This window comes from Symphalangus syndactylus, chromosome 17 (assembly GCF_028878055.3).
Source record: "Symphalangus syndactylus isolate Jambi chromosome 17, NHGRI_mSymSyn1-v2.1_pri, whole genome shotgun sequence".
NCBI lineage: Eukaryota > Metazoa > Chordata > Mammalia > Primates > Hylobatidae > Symphalangus > Symphalangus syndactylus.
The window spans coordinates 89,377,025-89,397,890 of NC_072439.2; positions in this window are offsets into that span (position 1 = coordinate 89,377,025).

Below are 20,866 nucleotides of genomic sequence, written 5' to 3' on the forward strand. Positions count from 1 at the left end.
ATCTAAAAGTGTCAAGGCTCTCAGGAGGCTGAGGCGGGTGGATCACTTCAGGTCAAGAGTTCGAGACCAGCCTGGCCAACATGGTGAAACCCGTCTCTACTAAAAATTTTTAAAATACAAAAATTAGCCAGGCATGGTGGCGGGTGCCTATAATCCCAGCTACTCAGGAGGCTGAGGCAGGAGAATCACTTGAACCCAGGAGCCAGAGGCTGCAGTGAGTCGAGATCATGCCACTGCACTCCAGCCCAGGCAACAGAGCAAAAGCTCCATCTCAAAAAATAAAAAATAAAAATAAAAGTCTCGAGGCTTACTGAGGGTAGATCCCTTGTCTCAGCTATCTTTACTTCCTCCTCAGTGACTATGAAAATGTTAAGCACAGAGTATTTGTTGAAAAATGATGGTTGAGTTGAAGACAAATTTCTCTGTCCTTATTTGTGGGTCTCTGTGGATTCTGTAAGTAGGACACGCATAATGAAAGGCGGTTAACTGAGGTCTGTATTACTTGACACACACAAACACACATAACCCCCAACCCTGGGTAGCTGATACTTTCAGGAACACATATCTATTGATCCCTTAGTCATCTCTGAGCTTCAAAAAGAACAAAAGCTCAGTGTAAATGTTCCTATATATTAAGAACTAACTGAATCTGTTATGTGAGTATGCTAACATAGTCACTGAAAATATAAGAGTCTTCATATTGATTGGAAGGCCGAGGGAGGAAAGATCTATTTGCCACTGAAATAGGCACATGTTCCTGGTGCCATAGAAGTGAAAAACAGTGCTAACTCACCTCTGTGTAGTATTTCACAATTGCTTAAGTGTGTTAATAACATAATGACCCCAACCAGGCAAGGAAATGGAGGCCTAAGTTACATAGCTAGTGTGCAGCTGGGCTGATGTCTGAGCCCTCATTGTCATTCCCGCGTTTCCTTTCTCAGAGGAAAGGTAAGGTATGTAAGGAAGTTTTGTTCCTAATTCTCTCAGCTTCCTTTTCTCTTTGTGGGTCCACTGGACTCTCCAGAAGCTTCTCACTTGTTGCTCTGATTTCTGCTCAGGGCTTCGCGATTAAATAAAATCGAACAGTGTTCCACCCCACTATGCCACCCAGAGAATATCTCCCACTTTACTTGACCTATTTTCCTTCCTAAAACAAGGCATTAAACCTGAGGTTTTCCATGAGCCCTCCCAGGGCAGTCAACAAGGGAGGTGCTATCTTGGTCAGATCCCTCCAGTGCAGGGCCTGGGAAATGAGGCCAGAAATCAATGGCCCTGTCCCATGGAACAGTGGAAAATACATGGCAAAGTTTCCTTTTGAGATGATCCACAAAACTCCATTTTGAAAAAGTATGATAGAAGCCACATAAACACAAAAATCCCCCATGGAATGAAAGTTTCTCTGCAACAGTTCCAATTTTCTCACACTCAAATTTGTTAGTATTACTTTAGACAGGTGGTTCCTAACCTTGGCTTCACACCAGGATTGCCTGAGAAACATTTATAAACCATAGATGCTTGGATCCCAACTGAAGTGATTCTGATTCACAGATCTGGGCTGGGCTCAGATATCTGTATCTTTTAAAAGCCTAATTCGAATCTGAAACTGGATTTTTACCATCCTAGAAAACTATTAGGTCATAAACCACTGCCCACTGTCATTCCTCTCTTATCTCACTTGGCTCTGTTCCTTCTTCCCTCTCCCTGTCATCTTTCTCTTACATTTGTCTCTATTTTCTTCCTTTTTTTGCTTTGCTCTTGTCCCTGTCAATCTTCTGTCTCATTTTTCTTTTTATTATTCTGGCTCCTATTTGTCTCTTCTTACTCAACCACTACTCCCCTTTTCCCTCTTGAGAACACCAGGGGCGATGAGGCTGGCTTTGCCTTGTTGGGGCTAAAGCACCTGCTTTATTGACTTTCCTGTTATTACTGCTAGAGTTGAGGGCAGGGGCAGGACCGAAGCCAGAAATGGATCCACCTACTGACCAGAAACTAAGAAATGGTCTAGTCCCACCCCTCAGTTTACATATGGAAAAATCAAAGCCAAGAGAAGGGAAAGGGCCCTCTTAAGGCCACATAACTAGTTTCAGAGTCAGAACCTCGGTTTTTTGTTTGTTTGTTCGTTTTTGTTTTGTTTTTGTTTTTGAGACAGAGTCTTGCTCTGTCACCCAGGCTGGAGTGCAGTGGTGTCATCTCGGCTCACTGCAACCTCTGCCTCCAGGGCTCAAGCGATTCTCCTGCCTCAGCCTCCCAAGTAGCTGGGACTACAGGGGCGCGCCATCACGCCCAGCTAATTTTTGTATTTTTAGTAGAGACGGGGTTTTACCACATTCACCAGGATGGTCTCAATCTCTCGACCTTGTGATCCACCCACCTTGGTCTCCCAAAGTGCTGTGAGCCACCACGCCCAGCCGAACCTCTGATTTTTAATTCTATCTTCTCTCCTTGACACAAGTACACTGTGAGATTCCTTGAATCTCTCTGACCAAGTGGTTGAAATATTGTTGCAAGATTGGCAATTCTTGTCCTGTTCTGTATGTTCCTGACAGTCAGCCTAAAGCCAAATCCCATTCCCTGATAAGGGTATTATTCTACAGAGAAAGCTCTGGGGATTCATGTGCAGAGATTTGGAGATCTCCAGGTTGGACCTTCATGCTTTGTGTCTTTATCCTTTTCTGGCTGTGCATTTCCTAATCTTACAAAACAACCAGACCTGTCCCTCATCGCATGCTTCTGGGATGCTTCCGCCCACTGGAGAGAATGCTGTTGTTAAGCTGAGTTCTCCTGCCCTCTGCTGGCTTGACTGATAGAAGGCGTCATCTAAAATTTTAGGGCAGGATTTCGTTCCTTCTTTTATTTACTTCACCAAGTTTTTAAGAGTGCTCACTATTAAAAAGGGTGCTCACTATGCACTATGTCATTGGTGCTGCAGTTGCAGAGAAGCACGCAAAATAAACTCTTCCGTCAAACATTCAGTTATTAAACACTTTGTGCCAGTGTCTGGGCTGGGCATTCAGAGACTTGGCTTCAACAAGAAGTCAAGATTTGGTAGCTTTTATAGATTTTTGTTCTGAGCCATAAAATCAAAGAATCGGCACTAACAGGGACTACAGACACCTTCTAATCCAGTGTATTCATTATAGCTCCTCTAATTAGGTCTAGAGTTCTCTGCACACAGACCTCGGAGACTGTCAACATGGGGAGGACACCTGTCACAGGGATATTATTTCATTGATTAGGATTCTGCCATAAAATCTCACAGAAACAAAGGGTTTCCAGGGGAAGCAATATTTGAAAACTGCCTTTTGGCATGTAATCTGAAAGCTTCTCAGCCTCACAAACCTGTACTTACAATCGATCTCACATTTTTAACTGGTCTTAGTGTTTACTGGCCTAATTCCTTTTTTTTTCACCCGTATCTCACTTTCTTCTGGCCATGAGGTCACCTTCTGGCCCTGAGGCGGGGAGGGCGCCGAAGGAGGTTTCGCATGAGTTGAGCGCTCCCTCTTGTGGCTGTACAGGACATTGCTTCTGTGCCTGGCCGGAGCTCCCTTGGTCCCAGGTCAATCCCAACGTTGTGCCCAGAACTGAGGACAATTCCCTGACCCACAGCCCTCTTCATGCTGCTGTAAAGTGCCAGGGTGGAGTCTCATACACCAGTGACTTTCAGACTTTTTGATGGGAACTTATGTGGGAAAGACATTTTACATCATGACCCAGTGCACTCATGCATGCCCACACGTACATTTCTCAAAACAATATTTACCTTTATTTCTTACAATAAACTATGATATACCTATTATTTTCTATTTTGTTTACTTTTCTGTTCAATGCAGGTTGTAACTGGGTCATTAAGTGTGTGATCCACTCCTGAGTCACCAACATGAGTTTGGAATGCACTGCCTTGAGCCATGGCCCACCTGCATGCACTGCAAGCACCACCCGGCTGGCACTTGGAACTTCTAGGCTGCCGTTCTCTCCATGGCTGCTCATTCCTAAAGAGGCACTGGACAACAGTCCTTGCTGCCCTGGGATGCTGGAACTCCCCTCTTCTCTTATTTCTCTCCTCTGCCTTCCATCTTTTTAGAGGGTCTCGCCGCAGAGCTGCTTAGGTCGCTGGTTGTTAAGACAGCAGTGTTTACCAAGAGCAGCGGGATGAATGGTGGCCCACAAAAGACATGTCCACATTATAACTCCAGGAACCTGTGAACGCAACTTTATTTAGGAAAAAAAAACAAAAGGATCTGTGCAGATATGGTAAGTTGAGGATCTTCAGATAAGAGCATCCTGGATTATCCAGGTAGATCCTAAATCCAAAGATAAGGATACTTACAAGAGACAGAAGGGAAGACACAGACATAGAGACAAAGGCCACATGAAGTCAGACACAGAGTGAAGGGACACAAGCCAAGGAATGCCTGGAGCCACCAGAAGCGAGAAGACACAAGGAATAATTCCACCCTATAGGGTAGAATTGGAAAGAGTGTGGCCTTGCTGACACCTCCATTTCAGATTTCTGTCCGCCAGAACTACAAGAGAATACATTTGCCTTGTTTTAAGCTACTGGTTTGTGGCGATTTATTACAGCAGCCACAGGAAACACGTATAGTAGCCACACTTCTTTCCCCAAGCTCCAAGGGAACCAGACAGAGCTGGATTTGAGTCTGTTCCACACCATACCCGGGACCACTGCTCCCTTCCAAACCCCAAGCTTTTTCATAGAGTCGGGCCCATTCTACCAAACACCTTCTTCTTAAAGATTAGATTAGACGAAGAAACCCTAGAGTCTGCTCTTGTGATGTTGCTCCTACTGCAAGACCCCACTCCACCACACTCCCTTCTGGAAGACATGCCTCGATCAGCTAAACCCCAACTGTGAACATGTTGGAATTTTTTCTCCCAAAGGCTCCTCAAATGTTATGCACATCAGTTGTTAAGGCTGGAAAGCAGGTGTAACATGTCAGTAGGGATGGTGGGTTAGGTGTGAAGATAAAAGCCCAGAAGAGTGAAACGATTTGCCCAAAGCTGCACAGTAAATACGTGGCAGGTGGGTAATTTCTCTGAATGCTAACAACATAAATATGGAGAGTTTCAGGGGTTTTCTCCCTTCCCACTGCATTAAAGGAAAGATAAGATCAAGCCTACCTTTCTCAGGTATATTTTGCCTCAACTCAGCTTTTGACCTGTTTATATCACCAACTGCTTCGCTTGCTTAAGGGAAATCACTGCTGTCTCCTGTTTACCTCAGCTCTGCAGTTCCTTGTCATAAAAATTTTCTGATAAATTGGTGAACCAATGCCATGCCTTAGAGGAAAATAATAATAATAAACTACTGGCTAAGATGCAATTGAAAGCAGGAGTCCCAGGGAAACAGATGTCAGCTTTGGGTTCTTAACAAGAGAACTAGTTGAGCAGAAAAACTGTGTTCTTAGAACCAGGGAGGGGCAAGATAGGCTCTCGTCAGAAAAGATTCCCACAATGAGCAATGAGTGCACGAGATAACTTCCCAATCTCCTCCAGTCCTTAGATTCCATGTCTATCTAGAGCTGTTCCTTCAGACCCTAATCCTTATTTTCTTAAGAGGCCAGGCCAGGTGCGGTGGCTTACGCCTATAATCCCAGCACTTTGGGAGGCCGAGGCAGGCGGATCACCTGAAGTCAGGAGCTCAAGACAAGCCTGCCCAACATGGCGAAACCCCATCTCTACTAAACATACAAAAAGTTAGCCAGGCGTGGTGGCAGGCGCCTGTAATCCCAGCTACTCAGGAGGCTGAGGCAGGAGAATTGCTTGAACCGGGGAGGTGGAGCTTGCAGTGAGCTGAGATCATGCCACTGCACTTCAGCCTGGGCGACAAGAGCAAAACTCCGTCTCAAAAAAAAAAAAAAAAAAGAGGCTGGACCTCTCTGCACACTTTTGACAACTTCAGAGGAGATTGATGCAAAAAACATGCACCATCTTCCTAGAACCTACAACATAGGTTCCCACAACTAAATAATTCTGAAACGAGACAATCTCCTTGTGGTTTGTTGTTGTTTGCTTGCTTATTACAGCAATTATCTTATTGTCTGTCAATAGCATGTTTGCAAGTCTGGCTCCTTGCAAAAGGCTTTGTTGTAAAAAGACTTTCCTCAACAACAAAAGCTGTGCTTTCTGGCCAGGAGCTGTGACTCATGCCTATAATCCCAACACTTTGTGTGGCCAAAGTGAGAGGATCATCTGAGCTCAAGAGTTTGAGACCAGCCTGGCAAACACAGTGAGTCTCTGTCTCCATACAGACAAAAAATAAGTTTTAAAATTTAGTTGGGCATGTTGGCATGCACCTGTAAGTCCTAGCTACTTGGGAGGCTGAGGTGGAAGGATCACTTGAGCCTGGGAGATAGAGGCTGCAGTGAACCGTGATTGCACCACTGCACTCCAGCGTGGGTGACAGAGTGAGACCCTGCCAGAAACAAAAACAAACACAAACATCAAAAATAACTTGTCTCCTGGCACTTTGGGAGGCCGAGGCAGGCAGATCACGAGATCAGGAGATCGAGACCATCCTGGCTAACACGGTGAAACCCCGTCTCTACTAAAAATACAAAAAATTAGCTGGGCGTGGTGGTGGGCGCCTGTAGTCCCAGCTACTTGGGAGGCTGAGGCAGGAGAATGGCGTGAACCCAGGAGGCGGAGCTTGCAGTGACCAGAGATTGCGCCACTGCACTCCAGCCTGGGCGACAGAGCGAGACTCTGTCTCAAAAAAAAAAAAAAAACTTGCCTTCCTGTCATGGCTTCCCTAAAAAATTGTCTGGAAAATACTAATGCAAAATACTTGTGAGATATTGAAGGCATGTTGACTCTAACCTCTGTTCTTACCACTGTCTGTCCTTCCTTTTTGAAGCCACATCTTACTACTCACTTCTTGTAAATTCTTCTTTAGGTGTGTGTTTCTTCTTAGTCTCTCTCCATTGTCATCATAATGGACTACTAATTCAGGACCATATTAGGTCTCCTGTAAACTATTTTAAAATCTTCCTAACTAGCTTTCTCATCATCAGTCCAGTCCTTCCCTCTGCTCTCATTAGCTGCCACTAACTGCTAACCTAGTCTCTTCCAATTTATTCTATTCTGTACGGTCTGAGTCCAATTCTGAATACATATCTGATCATATCATTGTCCCCCTTCAAAACTTCAAATACAAATCACTGTTTCCAAAAAAATACCCACACTCCTTATGCAGGTTTTTGAAACCCTTAAGAATGTAGTTCCAACTTCTCCTCCTTCAGTTTTATTTCCCACTGATGCTTCACCCTTCAGAAAACATATGTGCTCACCATTTTCTAAAATGTTCCACATATTTCAGTCTCAAACTGCTTGTCTTGTTCCATCTGTATGCAATACATTCATGCCCATCTCCTTCTATCAAAGTCTACTTGCTCCTTAGGGAGCATTTCCAATTTCATAGCTTCCTGGAAGAAGTGGATCCTGATATTTGGAGACCTGGAACTTATACAGTTTGGTATGGAGCAGGGAGCTCTTTAGGAAAAAAAATACAAAATTATGAATAAAAAAATCTCTTCCTAGAGAAAGTTTAATAGAGATTCATAGAACAAAAATTTTTAAACATATTGAACACCAAGACTCTGAGATAAATGCACTGGAAAACAGCAAAGCAGGATGGTTGTAAAGATAAGTGTAAAATGCTCCTTACCCTCAAGAAATTTATAATAGAGCAGGAGTTTTGGAGACATGCTAACAGCTATCATACAGAACAGGATGAGCTCATTAAGTACGGACTCCAGAAACAGGTTGTGGCAACGTGCCAGATGATGTTCCAATGTCCTTAATGCTGTCTCAGGCTGTCAAAGACCACTTCCTAAAGAATGGCATTTGTTGTGGGACTTAAATAAAGGGAATAAGTCAACTTTTGGTGAAGATTGGGAGCCCAAGAATTGAAAGCTTGGAGATCCATGTGTTTAAGGAGAGGAAACAGTAAAAATGCACATGTGTTTCAAAACAACACATAGTGCTATGTGACCAATGCCCTGTGACCGCTTCTACGTTGGACCACAGTGCCAGTGTACAAGCTGATGACCCGGGAGACGAGCCTGATATATTAGTTGTGATTAGGTTCAGCTTCAAATGACAAATAAATAACCATGGCTTTAAAAGCAGAGAAGTTTATTTCTCCCTCATATAAAATTTCAGGTCGATGGTTCAGGGCTAATAAAGCATGATATTAGCTACCAAGGTAACTTCCATTTTGTTCCTCTCTTCTGTGTGGTCTTGACCATGATCAAAGATGGTAACATCTGTGTTGAGGCAGTAGGATAGGAAAAATAAAGAATAAAGATGAAAGTGAAACACATGGTCATCATCTATGGGAGGTGGTATTTTCCAGTGATGATTATAGTGATGTTCTTCTTACGATATGATTTTGGCACACCTTCTATTGAAAGGTAGAGTCTTTGCCCCCAGTCTTTAAAACTAGGCAGATTTTATGACTGTTCTGATTAATAGGCTATATTAGGATTGACACTATGCGAGTTCCAAGCTAAGTCATAAAATAAATTTTTACTTCTGCTTTCCTCACTGAAACATTCATTCATATTGTCTTCAGCCACTAGAGCAGTTTAATTGCCCCAAGGTGGCCATGCTGTGAGGGAGTCCAAGAGCCCATATGGAGAGAAGACCTGGAGAGGTCTCAAGACCACATGAAGGAAGAGAGTTACCCAGCCAGCCCTAAACGGTGGCTGCGACTGCAGCCACTGTCTGACTGTAATTCCACAAAATATCCACAATCAGAACACCTTCCCATATTTCTGACTCACAGGAACCACAAGAGATAAGAAAATGAATACTGTCATTTTATGTTACTAAATTTTGGGATGGTTGGTTAAACAGCAATAGATGACCTAAACATTGTTTGTTTAAAAAGTTTTTCTAAATTTTTCACATATAACTTCTGTGTAATTTATATTCCATTGGCCAGAATTTAGTCACATAGCCATACCCAGCTGCAAAGGAGTCTGGGAAAAGTAGTCTTTATTCTACAAGGCCATGTGCTCAGCTAAAATCTTATTACTGTGGGGAAAAGGGACTACAGATATTATGAGACAACTAGTGGTCTTCCATAGCTAGAAAAGTACCTCTTTTAAAAACCAGAAACGTATGAGTATAAAATACTAATTTAGAAAAAAACAATTATTTAAATATCACCTAATATGCATCTAAATCTGTATCAGTTATGTATTTCTAATCATCTTGTTTGTTGTGGGAAGTCAGGGACCCTGAATGGAGGGACTGGCTGGAGCCAAGGCAGAAAAACATGAATTGTGAAGATTTTATGGACATTAATCAGTTCCCAAAATTAACACTTTTATAATTTCTTACGCCTGTCTTTACTGCAATCTCTGAACATAAATTGTGAATATTTCATGGACATTTATTACTTCCCTAATAATATTCTTATAATTTATTATGCCTGTCTTTACTTTAATCTCTTAATCCTGTTGTCTTCATAAGCTGAGAATGTACCTCACCTCAGGACAACCACCTCAGGACAACTATTGTACAAATTGGTTGTAGAACATGTGTGTTTGAACAATATGAAATCTGATTGTAAAACATATGTATTTGAACAATATGAAATCAGTGCACCTGAAAAAGAACAGAATAACAGCAATTTTCACGGAACAAGGGAACATAGCCATAAGGTCTGACTGCCTGCGGGGTCCGGCAGAATAGAGCCATATTTCTCTTTTTGCAGAAAGCCTATAGACAGATGCGTGAATAGGAGAAATATCACTGAATTCTTTCCCCAGCAAGGAATAACCCTGGGGAAGGAATGCATTCCTGGGGGTAGGTCTGTAGACGGCCACTCTGGGAGTGTCTGTCTTATGCGATTGAGATAAGGACTGACATATGCCCTGGTCTCCTGCAGTACCCTCAGGTTTACTAGGATTGGGAAATTCCAGCCTGGTAAATTCTAGTCCCCGGTTCTCTGCTCTCGAACCCTCTTTCCTATTAAGATGTTTATCAAGACAATGCGTGCACGGCGGGACGTAGACCTTCATCAGTAATTCTAATTTTGCCTTTGCCTTGTGATCTGTATTGCCCTTTGAAGCATGTGATCCTCGTGACCTACTCCCTGTTCATACACCCCCTCCCCTTTTAAAACCCCTAATAAAAACTTGCTGGTTTTGTGGCTCAGAGTCACCATCATGGTCCTACCAATACGTAATGACACACCCAGAGGCCCAGCTGTAAAATTTCTCTCTTTGTACTCTTTCTCTTTATTTCTCAGACCGGCCGACACTTAGGGAAAATAGAAAGTACCTACATTAAAATATTGGGGGCTGGTTCCCCCAATACTTGTTTAGTTAATATTTAAATTGGTTTAAAAGAGTAGATTTTTAAAAGGCAAATTAGAAGTAGTAATTTCGGGTTCAAGATAGTGAACTCCATCCAGGCACCTACTATCCAAACCTCCCAAACTTTCCAAATTCTCTGTTGGTGCAATGATAAAAATGCAAAGTAGGGAGAGATCTGTATTTACTGGAAGCCACAGATGCTCAATAGCAAATTTCTCAAATGTTTGGATATGTATGTACTATATAGTGGCAGTCATGATAGGATTGATTTTGGACCAATCTGTGCATCTCCATATGCAAAGGAAAAGCTCCTTATAGGAATAAGAGAAAAAGACCATTTCTTCCAACCCTAGAACACAAGCACTAACTAATGTTTCCAAGCTGGGAGCGGCAGGGTGTGATATTGTGAAATATATGTTTGGCTTTGTCTCCATTTTCTGATATATATCTCCGAAAATCCTTGGAACCTCTGGAGTAATAAGAGTGTCTTTTGCATGCAAATGAGATGACTGATGGCTGGCAACCCCTAGGTAACTTCAGGATGGAGGTTAGTCACCAGAAAGTCCAAGGGGAGGTTAGAGAGTTGGAATTTTTAGCTCTATCCACCCAACTTCTGGGAGAGGAGAGGGGCTGAAGGTTGAGTTAATCACCAATGGCCAATAATCCAATCAATCAGGCATACACAGTAAAGTTTCTGTTAAAACTCAAAGAAGGTTAGGCATGGTGGCTTACACCTGTAATCCTAGCAATTTGGGAGGCTGAGGTGGGTGGATCACAAGGTCAGGAGGTCGAGACCAGCTTACTCAACATGATGAAACCCCATCTCTACTAAGAATACAAAAATTAGCCAAGCGTGGTGGTGCGTGCCTGTATCCCAACTACTCGGAAGGCTGAGGCAGCAGAATTGCTTGAACCCGGGAGGTGGAGGTTGCAGTGAGCCAAGATGGTGCCACTACACTCCAGCCTGGGTGGCAGAGCAAGACGCTGTCTTGGAAAAAAAAAATCAAAGAAACAGGATTTAGAGAGCTTCTGGATAGCTGAATATGTGGAGGTTCCTGGAGAGTGGTGTGTCTAAAGAGGGCATGGGAGCTCTGCTATCCTTCCTCCATGCCTCAACCTGTTCATCTCTTCATCTGTATCCTTGTAATATCCTTTGTAAGAACCTGGTAAATGTAAGTGTTTCCCTGAGTTCTGTAAGCCACTCTAGCAAATTAATCAAACGCTAGGAGGGAGTCATAGAAACTCCCATTTATAGCCAGTCACCAAAGGTGCAGGCCACAACCCGTGCTTGTAACTGACATCTGAAGTGGGAGACACTCTTGTGGGGTTGAGCCCTCAACCTGTGGGATCTGATGCTATCTTCTCCCTGCAGAAAGTGTCAGAATTGAACTGAGTGAGAGGACACCCAGCTGGTGCCCACTAGACAATCGGCTGCAGATCTGCTGGAGACTTGATTGACTATTGGTGGGGAGAAATCCCCACATATTTTAGTGACCAGAAGTTGTTGTACTGAGAGCAGAAAATAGATTGTTTCCCCTTTATCATCAGACAGGATCTGGAGATGAAGACAGGTGGAAGGACAGTTGATGGGGGCAAATCTCTATCCTGCTTCTAGAACTGCACCAGGTCCCCACGCTCGGAGCATCTGGTCACTGCACTAACTTCCAGATTAAATTCTCATGGAATATAAAGAGGAAGCTTCCGAAGTCAGTTCCTAATGAGAGTCTTCATGCCAGTCAGTGAGAGAAGCAGTATCCCCACAACTTGTTCTGCAGCAAAACATGAAAAGAAAATGCTTTGCCATGTTCCTATATAGGGGCATGGAGGGAGGCTGCATCTGGGTGAAGCCCCCTCTCTACCACCCTCTTGGCCAGCCCTCTCTTCTGGTAAACAAAATTTGGGCAATATTGGCGTTTTCCTTCTCCCTTTGTCTGAGACCAAATAATTTGAAGACATATCACATAATCTCTAAAAGAACTCCCCCAGTTCCACGTCCCAATAAAAGTCAGCAGAGAAACTTCATTAAGCATATGAAAAATTATAGTTCAAATACATAAAAACAATCTAAAGAATCAGAGGAAGTGTCTCTTTCTCCTATGGACAAAGTTACTGCAAGAAACAATAAAACAAGAAAAAAACCTTAGAAACTCTCCAGTTTATATTCTTTACTAGTATGTGAAGCTATTGCATGTTTGTGTGTGTGCATGTGTGTGTGCATGTGTGTGTGTGTGTATCATTACATCAGGCAATATGGAAAAAAAAAAGAACATCAGGTTGATACCAGAATTTTACTCTGCCACAACAAATTCCAGAGACATTGAAATAGTGCCTTCTAAGTTTTGAGAGGAAGTTAAAAGTGTGATAAAAGAATGTAATGGTTGGCCATGCCATTTTTTACGGGTAAGAGCTACAGAAAGCCATTCCTATAGAAGCAGATCACCTACGTACCCTCTCTGAAAATGTTACTCACCAAAGTACTTTAAGTAAAATGAAGAAAATAAGCAAAATAAAGAACTGAAAAGTAAAGTGGACTGTTATAAAAATGATGAGGACAAAGAAACCTGTAAAGTTTAAAAGTTCATTACTAAATTTCTTAACAATATTATGGAATACAATGCATTTGTCTAATATAATTTGTGAAAGAGAATGTATGAGCTGTATTCTATGAATTTAATTATAAAATAGTAGATTATTTTGACAAAATTGGAAATCCAGGTTGGCAGAGAAGAAAGTATGTTAAATTCCTTCCCACTCACCAAAAGAATTCATAGCTTATGTAAACATTTGAAATAAATATAAGAATATAGGTTAACATATACATTTGTTTTACAACTTTCTATAGGAAAACTATCTTTTAAAGTCTAACAATTCTGTAAAATAAATTTTCAAAAGATTAAGAAACAGCAAAACAAATTATTTTTACATGTAGGATTTTCCTTCTCCTTAGTTTCTAGATCAGCCACAAATATATTTTGTTTCATTTTAATCCAAATTTTAAAACATGCTTTTAAAATTTCTAGACATTCTAATTTCATTTTATTTTAGTTTGGTTAATTTTTTTATTTTGATTTCTCTGTTAAATATATTACAGTCAGAAACATTTTTTCTGCATAATTTTATTTCATTTAATTTCATTGAGACATCTGAGAGCCTCACAGACACTAGAAAAAGAAATATAGCATCCCTTTGTCAATGTCCTTAAGCCAAAGACCACCAGGAACATACCCGTCACTGAACACAGCTGAGTTTTTTTGACTCTTTGCTACAAGTGAGGATACCCACAAGAATCATGAAGCATTTCATTAAGAGCTTATGCCCATACTGTGGCATTTGAGCATATGTTAGGTGGTTTGGGGAAGGTTCACCTAAGTGGGGCTTTGTTCTGAATTGGTTGCTGTCAAAAAGTGAGGATCACTGTACGATTGGGTATCTTAATGAATCTTCCCTAGAAGGTGAGAAGAAGAGCATGAGGCTAAAGCCATGATTGGTAAAGAAATAGCCACTCATACTGGCCAAGATACAGGGTTGTTTAGTCATATCGTGGTTTGGACAATGTTCATGTTTCTATCTGAATTCAGACGTGACTATATAGGGGGGCCTCAGGCTTGCCTTGATCTGTCATCATCACAGAGTGGCCTTACATGAGGCTGGTGTTCTGTGGAATTGTTTATGTACAACAGGAGAGACCTGCAGCCTGGCTGTGAGGGCCAGGCCATCCCAGGTGTCAGAGCCTGCTACTCTCTTTCCCATCTTTTATATACACACTTTGATAAGTGAATACACACACATATTCATATATAGTCAAAGGTTTTATATACTTTATTTTCTATTAGGAACATTTAACCTTGCTTAACGAATCTACTATATATAATGTATACGCATATATGTATATCTCTAAAGAGGTAATTCATTTTTATTGTAGAAACAAACAAAAGGAAACAAAAAAGCAAAAGGGAAATCATCAATACTATAACTTTTCTCAATTGAATTCAACATCTGTGAACAGTTGGGACCAGAAACAAATTGTTTGGTTAGACTGGTTATTAAATTAGTTAGTTGACTTTATTTTCAGCATTAAATAAGCAAAGCTTTATGTTATTTGACTAAAGTTATTAGTTGTGTGATTTGGAGCCCAGATTACCACTCCCCACAGAGCACTTGAAGAGATAATTTATTTCTGTACCTAAAGATGAGAACTGAAACGATTCTCAGCTATGTGAGTGAGAAACAAAGATGGATGGAAAAAGATCAGAATGGAGAGACTGTTGAATTCTTCCATTAATACATGCATAGTGCCTAGTATAAAATATATGGTCCTTCAAATGTTTGTAGAGGGCACAACGATAGAGTTGTTCAGCACATTATTTTTGGCTTTTAAAGTTCTAAAAATAATGATAAAAAGTCTATCAAAAATTAATGTCCACAGAATGAATTTACTCCTTTTTTTGAGCCAAGAGACCTATCTTCGCCCAACTCCAGCCTACCTTGATGCTTTGCTCTATTTCTAGCCAGTGCTTCCAGACTCACAAGCCCCCACTCCATGGCTCTCGCCCTCCATCCTCCTGCCCTCCTCTGGTACTCTCTTGCTTATTGCTCCTTGAACATAAATAAACTCTGCCTCTAGGTCTTCCTTCTTCTCCACTTGGCCTGGGATGCACTTAGCTCCCTGTCAGACCAGGAATGACCTCCCAACCTATTACTATACCTCCTTCAAACTGTACCCTTTCCTGAGAAATCATTTCTTTTTTTTTTGAGATGGACTCTTGCTCTGTCGCCAGGCTGGACTGCAGTGGCGCAATCTCAGCTCACTGCAACCTCCACATCCTGGGTTCAAGGAATTCTCCTGCCTCAGCCTCTCAAGTAGCTAGGTTTACAGGCGCCCGCCACCACACCTGGCTAATTTTTGTATTTTTATAGAGATGGGGTTTCACAATGTTGGCCAGGATGGTCTCAATCTCCTGACCTCATGGTCCACCTCAGCCTCCCAAAGTGCTGGGATTACAGGTGTGAGCCACCGCGCCCGGCCCTGAGACACCATTTCTAACACCACATCCCCAAGTTATGATCAGGTTCACCCCTTTCCTAGCGCAGCACTGACTAGCACACATTGGATCCCACCCCACCTACTGTAATCCCTCTAAGTCAGGGACTATGTCTAATTATCTTTGTGGTCCTGAAAGTTAGGACAAGCCAAGAATAAAATAGTCCAGAATAGATATATGTTGAACTATGAATGAAAAGGACATACAGCTGTATCTTTAGAACACACTCTTGTTTTTCCAAGGTTGGTAATGGGTTCGTCATCCTCATTCCACTGTCTTGTTGTACTGGTGCTCTGATTTGCAGACTACCAGCACAGCATTCTTCTGTGTATTTTACTGTCCTCTTCATCAGGTACTCTGCAAGCAACTGCCAACCAGTAATCAGTGAAAACCATATTTTCTTACTTAACGGTGCAAAATTAGCACAAAGATTCACAAGGGGGTTATTAAGCACTGTAACACCTACAATATAGATACAGTTATATGATATAGACAGAAACAAAAATAAATAAGAAGCCACTCTTGACAGGTCACACAGGCCTCATAAGAGGTGGGGAACAAATATCTACTCCATCTTAAAGCAACAAAGGTGTATTATCACTGGGTTAATTTCATACCAAATATCTATAAGAGTTCTCTTCTAAACTTTTTTTTTTTTTTTTGAGACAGGGTCTGGCTTTGCTGTCTAGGCTGGAGTGTAGTAGTACAATCTCAGCTCATTGCAACCTCCGCCCCTTGGGTTCAAGCGATCCTTCCCACCTCAGCCTCTCAAGTAGCTGGGAATACACGCACACACCACCATGCCTAGCTAATTTTTGTATTTGTTTGTAGAGACACGGTTTCACCATGTTGCCCAGGCTGGTCTCGAACTCCTATGATCAAGTGATCTGCCCACCTTGGTTTCGCCAAGTGCTGGGATTACAGGCGTGAGCCACCATGCCAAGCTTCTCCTGGACTTCTTGTCAACTGTTGTAGCAAACGATGTTTGCGCATTTCTCAGAAACCTCTGTATCTAGATTTCTAGAAGTCTAATTTCCTTTTCTTGTCTTTGGATATTAGGCTTAAGTCCAGTTGTCATCCAGATATTAGTGGGTAACTCTGCCCTCCAGGCAAGGTGCCATGGTCCTTGCCTACTATCTGAGCTACATCTCCATACATGTTCATGTTGCTCAAATAGGTTAATTTAGGCAAGGTGCGGTGGTTCATGCCTGTAATCCCAGCACTTTGGGAGGCCGAGGTGGGCAGATTGCTCGAGCTCAGGAGTTCAAGACCAGCGTGGGCAACGTGGTGAAACCTCATCTCTACAAGAAATACAAAAAATAGCTGGGTGTGGTGGGGGGTGCCTGTAGTCCCAGCTACTTGGGCTGCTGAGGAGGGAGGGTCATTTGAGCCCAGGAGGCAGAGGTTGCAGTGAGGCGAGATTGCACCATTGCACTCGAGCCTGGGTGACAAAGCAAGACCCTGTATCAGAAAAAAGAAAAATAGGTTTCTTTAATTTTTTATTTCTCAGCAGTCTGGGCTCCTGTATCAGGTTTAAACTAATTAGCTCACTAGCCTTACAAAACTCGACATCTCACAAAACCTCAGTTTCCCCTCTGTAAGTGTGAATAATTATAGTGTGTATGTCGTGGGTTTTTATTAAAGGGAAATTAAACATAATAGCTAGCACAGAGCCAACATTTCCTTCCCGTCCAGCTTAGGGGTATGAGGTATTGCAGTGCATGAAATATATACAACATTGTTCTTAGGGGGAGGAAGGATGTAATAGGGAACATTGCATCTAACAAGACAAGAATTTGGTCAGTGAGCCATTCTGATTAAACAGTTACTCTAGGCCAGGTTCTGGGGATAAGAAGATAAAAAAAAAAACTGACAGTGATGGGAAGATACACCTGCAAACAAGTAATGACAACACAGCATGCCAAGGGCAGTAGCAGAGGTAGCCTCAGGTAGTGAAATCCCAACACTGCCTGGGGCTGTAAAAGAAGGCTCACAGGGAAGCTAATGCTCAAACCAAGCAAGACTGAAGGAAAAATGTTTGGAAACCAGTGGGGTAAGGTGTTCCAGGGAAAGGGAACAGCAGAATTTGAAGGGCACTGGCTTAACTGCAAGAGCAGGATGGCACAGTGGTTGAGAACTCACGTTTTGGGGTCACGGCAACCCTGGATTTCAACATTAGCACCAAGACTTACTAACTAGGTCACCATGAGCCAGTTTCTTACCTTCTCTAAGCCTCTGCCATAAAATAGGGATAAAATAGTACCTGCCTCAAAGGGTTGTTTTCAGAATTCAGTGAGGTAATGCACATAAAAGTGCTTAGCACAGCACCTCATGCACAGTAAATAATTGCAATAGCAAATGTTTATGGAGCTCCTTGTCAACTAATGTTATTTTTTTATTATCTGGAAATGAAGTGTGCCTGGTTAATGAGACTAAGTTTTGTCCAATGGCAGGAGGGAGCTCTGGAAAAGTCCAAGCACAGGACCATGTGAATCATACCTGATAATTAGAAAATCACCCTGGGATGGTGGCAGATTGCAAAGTGGATTGTAAGGGAAGAGGTTATAGGCATAAAGATTATTGAGGAGGCTACTAAGGCAAGAGACACTAAATGACTGGGTTTGGGCAGCAGTAGAGGGAAGGAAAGAAAGGAGACCAACCCCAGAGGTACTTGGGAAGAACAGTCAACAGGACATGGGACATGGTGACCAATCATTGTGCGGTGGGGTAGGGCCATGAAAGAGGATCAGGGGACAGTATCCAGATTTCTGAGAAGTAAGAGAAGTGGGTTTGGATGGCAAAGCGACAAGCCCAGCTTTAGTCATGCTGCCTTTGATAGGAGCACTCCGTGAACAGGTCAATTGGTCTGTGGGCCTGGAGCTCCATGAAAATGCTTAGAGAAGCCATGAAGACCAGGAGTTCCTCTGGGGTGAACATGATGGAAATTATGAGTGAGTATGTTACTGAGGAAACATGAGCAGAGTGAGGCGAGACTCCCAGGATGGGTGAGGGAAAAGCTCCCACAAAGAATATTACAGTGGAGAGAAAAATGAAAGAGCAGATGGAGGAGCAAGTACTGATATGGAATCTTCAAGGAGGGAGTATAAAATGCAGCAGACACATCAAGTAAGATGACTACAGACAAGTGGCCAATGGTTTGTCTCTATCTTAGAATGCCTGTGGTCATTCAGATGTCTATCATTAGATTGTCAGAGGTCACCCAGATGTCCCTATCATTAGAATGCCTGGGGTCAAACAGGAGTCTCTGACCACAGACAAGTGGCCAATGGTTTGTCAATGGAGTGTTTAGTGACAGTCTCAGAAACATGAAAATGAGATTTCCATGGATTCAGGAGTAAATAAAGAGATGGAGATAAATGTAATCTACTCCTTTGATAAACTTGATTTTGAAAGAATTTTCTTTTTAATGAAATGGCAATAGTCCAAGGGGAATGTGGAATCAGAGCACTCTCATTCTAGTTAACTGTGGAAAAGACACAGGTGTATTTATATACTGAGAAAATGAGCTGGTAGAGAAGGAGAAGTAGAATATGTTTATCTTTCATTTTCCCAGACCCCGTCTCTTTTCATCTGTTCTAGCCCCCTTGTCCTCACTTCCGTTTTCAGTGGCTCATCATCCCCCAACTCGCAGTCCTCACCTCAGATGCCCCAGCCTTGCTGACCCTCTGAGGCATGACCTCTCCCTTGACACAATCTTGGCTGTTTAGCCCTACCCCCATGAACCACAATTTCAGTAAGAGATGCTGCTGACGCCACTTCATCCCAATCCCATCCCTTCATGTTCCTTAAGATTCCCAGGGTTGGCCAAGTTCTCTGGAGATCACTTGACTCCCGGGCTCCGTGACATCCATTTTCCCAGAAACCACCATGCATCCGCAGCTGGGCAGTGGCCCCGAGGGTCACACACCCTGCACTGGCCCCGCTGAGCACCATCTGCAGCTGACGAAAGTGAATCCAGAACCTCACATTCCTGCTAATTTACAACCACTCCAGCCTGACGCTCTTCTTGTACTCTTTTGCTGAAACCAACCAAATAAAGGCAGAGGTTCTTCCAGATTGCCTAGTTCTTTGCTCTTGCAGGTCCACAGAGAAATCTGACAAGCTACCAGGATTCTTTTGCTAGTGCTGAGTAAAGCCAGCCTGTGGAGACAGACAGCAGGTGGGGCGCAGTGCTCAAAGCAGCCTGTCTCTGAGAACACATCTAACTAAACACTCCATCCCTGAACCTCACCTTCAGCTCTCAGGCCCCACTTGGGGGCTCTGAAGGTGGGCTATAGAAAGATGTGAATGCTGGGACAATTAAGGGTGTGAATAGGAGAGTTTCTGTTTCCAGTTCCAGACAATGATCAACACAGTGTCATCTGGACCCAGCTCATGAGTCAAACTGCCCGCCTCACAGCTATGCCTGAGGGAATGGGAACAGCAAATGCATTTACCCTGAAGGGGTGGTCCCATGGACTAGCCAGAGGGGAAGGTGCTGGGGGACGGGTGCTGTCTGCCTCCACTTGCTCTCACCTCCCCTTGGGCATGACCTCCCCTGCATGGAGACACACAGCCCTGCTCTCACCTGGAAGATCCACATCTGCAGATCTGCCTCATCTGCTCCTTCTCTCACCATCGCCAGGAACTAGGATGGCTGTCAAATTTGCCACAATGTATTTTCATACGGAATGAAAGAGGAGCATCTCCCTGCATCATGGGTAGCTAGTTGTGCCGTGTCCTACCACATCTCTGCTGAGCACAGGAATGTATAAACACACTTTAAAACATGTGTATGGGCCATGGGTGGTGCCTCACGTCTGTAACCCCAGCACTTTGGGAGGCCAAGGCGGGCGGATTGCTTGAGGTCAGGAGTTCAAGACCAGCCTGGCCAACATGGTGAAACCCTGTTTCTACTAAAAACACAAAAAATGAGCCAGGCATGGTGGTGCACACCTGTAGTCCCAGCTACTCAGGAAACTGAGGCAGGAGAATCACTTGAACCCGGGAGGTGGAGGTTGCAGTGAGTCGAGATCATGCCACTGCACCAAAAAAAAAAAAAAAAAAAAAAAAATGTGTGTATGATCCACCCCTGTGATCTGCTTCCTATCCCACACCCAGTTGACCAGACCCACTTTCCATCTCCTCTCCAAGCACCCACCAAACCAAGATATGCACACTGAGCTATCATCTTGCAATGAGTTTCAACATGTCCCTCAGCTGCCTTTTGGGGCACTGCTACTTTCAATGAAAAAGAAAAGCCAGAAGTTGTGCCTCTGCTGAGATTCTTGCAGCCTCCTTGCAGCTAAGTGTTGCCTGGGACTCATCTCTGATATCAGGGCATCATGCAGCCAAGCCTGCTATGACATGGACTTCGATGTTCAGGTCTGGATGGTGGATGACTAATACAGGGCCTTCTGGAAGCACTATGCCAGCCCAAGTACATGGCTGCTGTGACTGAGGAACTGAATTGTT